Here is an 8,873-nt window from a genome sequence, read left to right on the forward strand (position 1 = left end):
CACAAAGTAAGGAAACAAAATATGGTTGAAAATTTCTCTCTGACCTAGATTGCGATTTAGACCATGCTACTATTGGCTGTCCAAAAACTTTTGAAAGGGAGGTTGTATAAGAGAGTGAATGCTTGTGAGAATGCTGTGCTCTACCTTGTAAACAAAAGCTCCTATCTTGTCACTTCTGAGGGATTTCAGTGGCTGGTGAGGAATCTTACCTTGGCGTCGCATGTGGAATTTGTATATTCACTCACAATACTCTTTTTGGACTAAATGCCTTGCTCTCTAGTGACCCGCTCTATTTAAAAAAAGAGCAACAAGGCAGAATAAATTGGGAAGATTTAAAGAAATCTGCTTTGGTCCAGTGGCTCCCTATAATGCAGTATAGGCAAGTGAGGCACTGACTACATGTCTCCAATATGTTTAGCTTAAAAGTGCATAGGTGCTACAATATTAAGCATTATAATATTATTTTCCATGGTCTTAAGCTATGAAGTTGCTGAATATATCAAAGAATTGGGCCTCCTAGAGAAAAATATTACACTCTTAATCTCTTAAGCATCTTGAATCACTTTATCAGATGTGATACTGACGTGACTAGCATGCTGTCTGGTTGATTTACAAGTATTTTCTGTCGTTTGACTTGACACCAAAACCTTAGCCCAGTTCTGGTAGATTATTTTGGCATGTGTTGTAGATGCTCAGTGGCTTGGTTTGTATCTGTCCTAAACCTTTTTCACCTTGGTGGTAAATACGTTTAGGTCTGTCACTACTGTTGTCTGCTGTGAATACGACAGAGCTTTACAGGACTGGGCAAACAGGCCATTTCTGCTATCCCATCAGTGTTCTTCCTTGCCTCAACCTAGGACCTGATGCATGTTTCCTGCAGCCGTAGTCACCTTACCACCACCAGTTTCAACCCTTAACCACCCAGTTCACCCCCACCACCCAATTTTAATCCTTAACTGCTTTTCCGTGTCCTTTTACCCACCTTTCTCTACCTCTGCATTCAAATACCACTCTGCCTTTAGCTGATTCAGAAAATGCTGGTCTGTGGAAAGCCACATAGCTGATGAATTATGAGATTACTGCATCTGTACTGGCGCTGTACGAGTAGGGTGAGTACCTGTGCAACAGCAGGCACGCTCTGTTGTAGGAGTGCTACAGGTCCTGCACTACAGGACCTGCTTGCAGTGCAGGCCCACACTTGCACAGACAGCTGGGAGCTGCCTCTGAGAAGCCCCTGAAAATAGCCTGTATACAGCAGTTTGAAAACCTTTACCCTACACCACTGCAAAACAAAGATATTATTCAGGACGTTAATTATCACAGCATGCTAAAATATATGTTTATTATGTCTGAGAGAGAAGTCTTTCAGAATTATGTACGCAATAGAATTGAGGGAGGATGCTAGGGAGGCCATTCATTACAGCAGGAATGAGATAAACCACTTTCCCTCTTCCAGGAAACTGAGAAATAAATAAATACATTTATGAAAACAATTTTTAGTTGTTTGTCCATAGCAGTTCTTTCTCTTATGCAGATGCAGGTCTCCCTCACAAAGTAGTATGCAGATACCTCTTAGTTTAGTCTTATAACAGTTGTGAAGGCATTAATGCTATTTTTCAGCTAACAATAGGGCAATAACATGTCAGAGACAGAAACTTCTACTCATTTGTCCAGATGATGTTGCCTTCCTTATAACAATTTTCTGTCTTTACAGGGTGGAGAACTGACACAAATATGTATATTTTACATTTGCTTTCTCCAGATTTTCTTCAGTCCTCTATAGAAATCACATGATTTAACTCCATTAATAAGAGATGTGATGCTAAGTTAGACCGAAGTTCCTCCTCAGCTCTATAACCAGATTGAAGCAGATGCTTTAAGAAAGTATAGAAGAACAGAGTATGTAGGGGATGATTGCTCCCTTGGTAAATTCTTCCAACTTTTAACAATTGGCAATTTAAAGTCACTGCTACACTTTGGAATCATTTTCAAATAGAAAAGGGGGCTACACGGAAAATTTGAATGAAGTTTCTCCTTTTATTGTGTTCAGAAAGAGGTTCTAAAGACATTTCCCAAATCTTAACAAATATGTGCATAGCATTACAAGAAAGACAAGTAAAATGTGAAGATGAACACCACGAAATCTTTGACCCTAATGACTAACCCATGTGATTCATACTCTGTATTACTGCTTTTTAGTCACATGCAATGGACCACCTGGTTGAAAAATGGAAAGAAAATACACAGCGATTACTATTTTCTACTGATCTGCCTCACCTGGGCCCTGCTCCCAGAGTCATAACCGTAAGGATACTGGCAGTGCCATCCATAAATATCAACAGCTGTGGCATCTGAGGGAAGAAAATGCAGACATCCTCCAAAAATGGAAGTCATATAGAAGCAAGGAGCATAGAAATAGCATAAACTCTGTCATATTAAATGTAGAACCACAACAGAGCTGACCAAAAAGATTTTAAGATTTTGCTAAGAATGTGGTAGTAATAATATAAACTTTCTCAAATTCCATCACCAAAGAAGTCCTGCAAGACAGCAAGTAAAGCTATAGAGGATGAATGTGTAGAAGCAGCATTTAAGGTGGCTAACTCCGCAGCTAAAAAGCTAAAAGAATTATTTGCCTTGCTAAAGAGCCAAACATTAGGTGGGCTGAGCATGAGGAACTGTCCTAAAACAAGACTTTCATTTTAGGAAAAACTTCAAGAGAAATTGGTAAGTTAAACAGTAACGAATTGCTGAAGCTCTGCAGTGTTCCTGCCAAGGGATTCAAATGTTCGGCTACTGAAGTGCTAGTGCCAGTGGGTTGTTTTTCACTGAACCTGATCCTAATGCCAGCAAAATAGAACATAGGAAATGTACCACTGATCTACTGGTCTTTCAAAAGAGTCCTCCAAGGGCGATCATGGGAACTACAAAACTGTCAATGTGACTTCTATGCCAGGAAAATCAGATGAACTGTTGTAAAGAATAAAATCAATAGACACACAGATAAAGCTGATACTCTGTAGGAGGATCAAATGGATTCTGTTAAGGGCGGTTATGCCTCACAAATCTATTGGCATTCTTTAAAGACATCAAAAAGCATGTTGATATTATTGTTCATGCTTGAATGTGCAATCAGTGTAACCTTAGATTGCAAGGCTAAGACCCTTGGGACCCTTACCCCAAGGCAGTCTGGACTGAACTATTTCTTCTCTTCACCTGGATTCAAGCAGAGCAGGAATTCACACAGTGTATATAACCTAACCATTTTTATAGTAATCTTCACTCCTATAGAAATAGCAAAGTAGGGAATAATGCACATAGCTCCCACAGTTTAAATCCCATGGGTAACAGTATATACTGTACTGAATTTTTAATAGCACATTATTCAGAGTATCACATAAATTGTTATTACTGATGTAATAAAACCTAAACCAACACAGCTGGAGAGACCAAGGCTGTAAATACACCATATATTTTTTTGTATTGTAATAATATGGGCCAAATTATTTTTAAGTCTAAATCTGCTGATTTTAGTTGAATTAGACAACGTCTTAATGTGTACATCTACTATAATTCATGTCCCTAGACAAATGCTTTTGCCTAATTTATATTTATGTTTTCATACAGAAACTGTTACATGGTCCTTAAAGGACATTCTGTGGTTTATGGATTGATCCTGCTGCTGGGGAACTCAAAGAAAAAAATCCCAGTGAGGAAGATCTGAACACACTGTAATTCAGCATTCTAAGCTTTTTGAGTACATAAAACCCTATTTCTTTAGTTCTTTGTTTTCTGATCATCTCTCTGTCTCTGCTGTAGTCCCTGGTGAAAAAGTGCTCACAGGGGCAAATACCTGCAATGGGCAGCTGAGGCCTAGCTGAGCCCACCTTGGAGGAGGGGCAGCGCACACAAGGTGACCCCTTGAGAGTTGCTTTGTTCTTTCTTCTCTGTTTCTGTGATGTCAGTGTCCAGATAAAACATTACAGTCCAGATCATGAATACGAGATCAAAAACACACCACATATGTGTGTTTCAAGCTTTTTGCCAGTAATCTTTAAGGCCCGATTCAAAGCTTGTTGAAGTCCACTGTTGCTGACACTGATTTCAGGGAGGATTAAATTGGACTTTCTCTAAAGCAGGACCCAAAATTTTTCTTTGTTCTTGATTGGCTGGGCACACCATCAGGCCTCAGTGCATAACTAATGTCACTACATATATATATATATAATATATATATATAAAACATTACTACTATATATATACACACGCTATATATATATAATGTTACTACTATATGTATATTATATTTTATATATATATTATATATAGTTATATAGTTGATGATAGTAAATTTTAAAATTTGTTGTACAGACGTGCCTGTGTATAACACAGGCCCTGAGAGTTTCCAAGCCAGTTTAATCTCTGCGATAGCCGTGCTGGCATCCTGGGGCACAGATAACATTCCACACCGAAGGGCTCCGTGACAGGACTGTCGGTGCTGGCAAAACGTGGAAGTGTTAGGGAAATGCTGTACAGATGGTTACGTGCACCGGTGTTATCTGCTGCACTAGGCTGTGCTTCCCTCTGAATGTGCTGGGTACAGTGCTAGTATAAGCTTATCTGCAGGTTACAGTATGGGCAGGTCTGACCTTCTGAATGCATCCGGAAAAAGACTGTTTCAGTACAAGAAGAATTTTGCTTTTAAGGAATAGATCAATTTAGTGCAGACAGATGCTTTGTTGCAACGAATTCCTTGCTCTTTTTTTCTGCATATTCCCTTTTCTTGAACAGTTAATGTACATGAGAAGTACATGTAAGGAAGATTATTGACAGCAAGTTCTTCTTAAAATAACTCTTCCCTTTTCTGAATTCTTTATAAAAAGCCCTCAAAATGGAGATGAACGTTTTAAATGCAGCTTTGCCATGAAAAACAAAAGATATCTTGGTAAATATATCCATGCACCATGAAGAATATCCAGTGGGCTTTGCAGTGATCTAAGCCCTATGTTTTCTTAAGCCGAATGGGATACATTGTCAAAACCTTTCATCTTTCTACAGGGCACGGATTCCCTATAGCAACAGACACCCTGAGACTTACTATGGCTACCTGCAGGGTTGTGAAGAGCAGGAGATCTGAGCCTACCTAATTAATAAAAGAGATTTAACATGAAAGCCAAAGATAACAACAGATTCGACTCCACTGACACACAGAGGCCAAGTAGCGTGTAGATGTAGCTAAATAGGACTGCGGATTCATGGTTCTGAAACCTCATTACCATCAGGAAAGTGACAGTGTTTCCTGCATCTGACTCGCCAACCCACCTACCTTCAGCTGTCTCCCGCTCAACGTGGCCCCCCAAGGATGCCATCGAGCCACGTTTTGTCTCTCTGCTGGAGAACTGTTTTCTGTAAGACCTGCTGTTCCTGGTGCTTTGTCCCCTCTCCTCCTCAACAAAAGCATTTGTTTGTTTTGCCTCCATGCTCCAAATCCCTTGTTCTCTAGTAGGTGAGGTGCCAGTCTGCCTGGTTTTCATTCTTTTAATTCCCTTTCATTCAGAATGGCTCACATTTGAATGTTTAAATCTTCCATCTTTCCAGAAACATAAGCTTTGCTTCTGGGATTCCTTTTACATATTAAATATTAACAATATAGATGATAAATTTATCTCAGGCCCCTGTATAGGAATATTGGATTGCCAGGCCCATGTTCCTTTGAAACTCCCCAATCACGATTTTTTAATGGAAAAAAATTGTTCTGAGGTTCATAGCAAACCCTTTGTAGGGTGTACTTAGGAGCAGACCCAGGCAGCAATCTTCTGTTACTTCTGTGTGGTGTCTATATTCATTAAGGTAATGAAGCTATTAATTGAATATGTAAGTTCAGGTAATTAAATACAAGACTTATTTCTTTAGTTTAAAGGGTAATAATAAAAAATTTAAATTTCCAAACTAGATCACACATTTAGTGATGATAAATGTGGTCTGGAAAGTGCAATATTCCAATATGAATTAGTTAATTGCATCCATTCATTAGGTGATGTACATTAGCAGAAGGTCAATCCATTTGAGGCTTGATGCGTTTTACAAATAATAAATTCAAACAGGTAAATTGAAGAGAAATTCAAAATAGAAAGGTTTTTTATATATTTGCATTCAGAATAGAATCCCTGCAACCAAGAGCACATTGCCTACAACTTCACAGTTAACTCCTCACGTTCTTTATGGCACTCTCCTGAGTCACTGCCACTCCCTGCCACGTACGCTCTGTGGGAGAAGACGGGTGCTGTTTTGCAGAGACCCGTGGCTGCGTGTTGCTGTGCGTCGCTACGCGCAGGGTGGTGACCAGCCGAGGAGCAGCTGTGAGCTGGATGGTCTCAGGAGTCTTCAGACTAAAGGAGTGGCACCTCAGGCTCGCTCCATAACTGGTAAAACCAGCCTTCTGCACAACGGTCTAGTGAGGGACATGTTACATTTCAACTGGCGACTTAAAATATAATACCAATTTTTGAAACTGACCCAATTATAAAGTGAGTCAAACACTGTCAGTCTTTCCAAGCATATTCTGCTTTGTCACTGTCACTGAATTATTTGTGGCTTGCTTAAACCCTTAAACTCAAGTTTCAATTTAGGACTGAATTTATCATAGCAGCAACTTACAGTTCTACTGTGTATAAAATGGCTAATATCACAGGTAGGAAAACTGATCCATTTGACTCATTTTTAGTAAAAAATATGATAAATCAAGTTTTCTTTATTAGCCGTTCCTGGATTTTCAGTAATAAAAATGGTTGTTCTCAATATTACCATTTATTTTATTTTTTATGTTCAAGGTAATGTAGAAATAAGGAAAATAAAAGCAGATTTACTTTTGTTTCTTTAAAACTTAAAATATATCCAGACTCGTTCTTAAACAATTATTAATAAGATTTATAATATTAAGACAATTAATTCACTGGGATATTTGAAAAATTTCTGAAATAGTATTTTATAGGATCATCACAATATTGTAGGTGTTGCTTTACAGATAATATTGCTTATGTGTATAATGATATTTTTTCCTTATATGTGTAAAATATCTTTGTCTGGAGCAAGGACTGATACCATCCTGCACACAATTCAAGGGCCATAATTCTTAAGAGATTTCAAAGAGTGAGCCTCTTTCAAATGATCAGGCTTAGAGACATTTAGAGAATTGATTCAATTAACCTAGAGGAAAAAAGTGCTATAATGTGTGATTTATGTTTGCAGATAAATTAAAATACAAGTATCTCCTGAAGAGCATTTGCTGCCATCATGGTCAGTAATGAAAATAGCAGGCAATTAAAATAGGACACCTGAGGCTGAAGCTTTTACTGTATGTATCAGAAAATGAAGTTGAGATTTCGTAAGTGGAAATCTGAGCTGAAAAATAACTTTGTGGAAGTTTCTTTTCGGTCCCTATTTTTCTTCCAAAAGTGATTTCTAAAGCACGTAAGAAATAGGAAGGGACATTTACTGAGGTAGGAGGCAAAGGGTACAGAGGAGAAGGCTCTCTCAGTCAATACTGAATGTGTATGAGGAACCAGGGATATCCTTGCTAAATGGTAGCGGGACAGCTGAGAGAAATATATATAAAAAAGAACTTATGGGTCAGATTGAAATCATTCTGGAGCAGGTTTTGAAGGTGATCTTGAATCACTGGAAGTGTCTGACAGAATAATGTGATTCAGTTCCTTCATGCGTGTGACAAAGTGCTTCGAGTCTGGGTCTCGCTAAGGAGCGTAAGAAATATTCACAGATTTGAAGTAGTAAGGACAGAGAGCTCTGTGTTGTTGGAGCTGCTGTAGCCACTGTCCATTTCAGTGGTGTATCAGTATATGCTTTGGTACAGCTACTCTGCCCAAAAGAGGTATTTGAGATACAAATAGTTTCACCCGGTCCTCTAGTTTTATGACTGCCTTAAGGCAATGGGGACACAGTAGTACAGGGCAGAAAAATACCAGTACTCTGACTGAGCAACCCAGGAATGCCTTACTTACATCTGCATTGTCTTCAACATCACAGCTCTGTCTTTTGCACCCTCTCTAGCTACCAAAGGTCCTGTTTCCATCAGATGGTGTTTGTATAAGCAAAGTCTGTGTCCTTGTCTATAAATAATACCAGTTGCGGGGGGTGGGTGGAGAAATTGAGACTTGTAGATGAAAGAAAGGTATTTCTTCAAATTATACATTCAGATTGAACTAAATATAAAAATAAAGCTCTTCAGGAATGATTTTGATCTTGGCTCTATACTAGCCTAAATTCTAACACTGCAGTAAGAAACAGAGTCTACTTGGTTGTTCTTCATATTTTGACAGCCATTTCTTCACAGTGTGAAGACAGTAATATCTTTGTCATTACAATCTGAAACAGAACGTATTTGTTTCCTGATTTGCTGTCTAAGTAGGGGTTTAATTAAAACCCATTCATATGAGAGAACATAAGCAAGTCTGACTTAATTACCAGTTGATTTAGTATTGCCAATTCACAAAAAAAAACCCAGAAACTACAGGATTGCAATAAGAAGTGGTTTCTCTGCCATATATAGGTGTTTAGGGACCACAGAACTGGGGCTGAACCTGGGGTATTGTTTCTCTTCTTTCTCTTCTCGGCAATTGTTGGACTCACTTTTTTCATTCACAAATTAATTAGTTTACTTCTGCATTCATTGTTATTACTGAGTTATTGTCCTAATATCCAAGGCAATAAGGACAGTAATCCCTTCCACAAAGAAATTGCTTTAAGGATTCACTTGCATGATTTGAAACCATGACTCAATTTGCTATCATAAAGTAGCCAGTGTAGGGCTGAATCATTGAAGCAGCTCACCAAGCTAGATTCATCAGTGTGTCCAA

This window comes from Nipponia nippon, unplaced genomic scaffold (assembly GCF_047370975.1).
Source record: "Nipponia nippon isolate SJK-2023a ecotype South Korea unplaced genomic scaffold, ASM4737097v1 scaffold_9, whole genome shotgun sequence".
NCBI classification, from domain to species: domain Eukaryota; kingdom Metazoa; phylum Chordata; class Aves; order Pelecaniformes; family Threskiornithidae; genus Nipponia; species Nipponia nippon.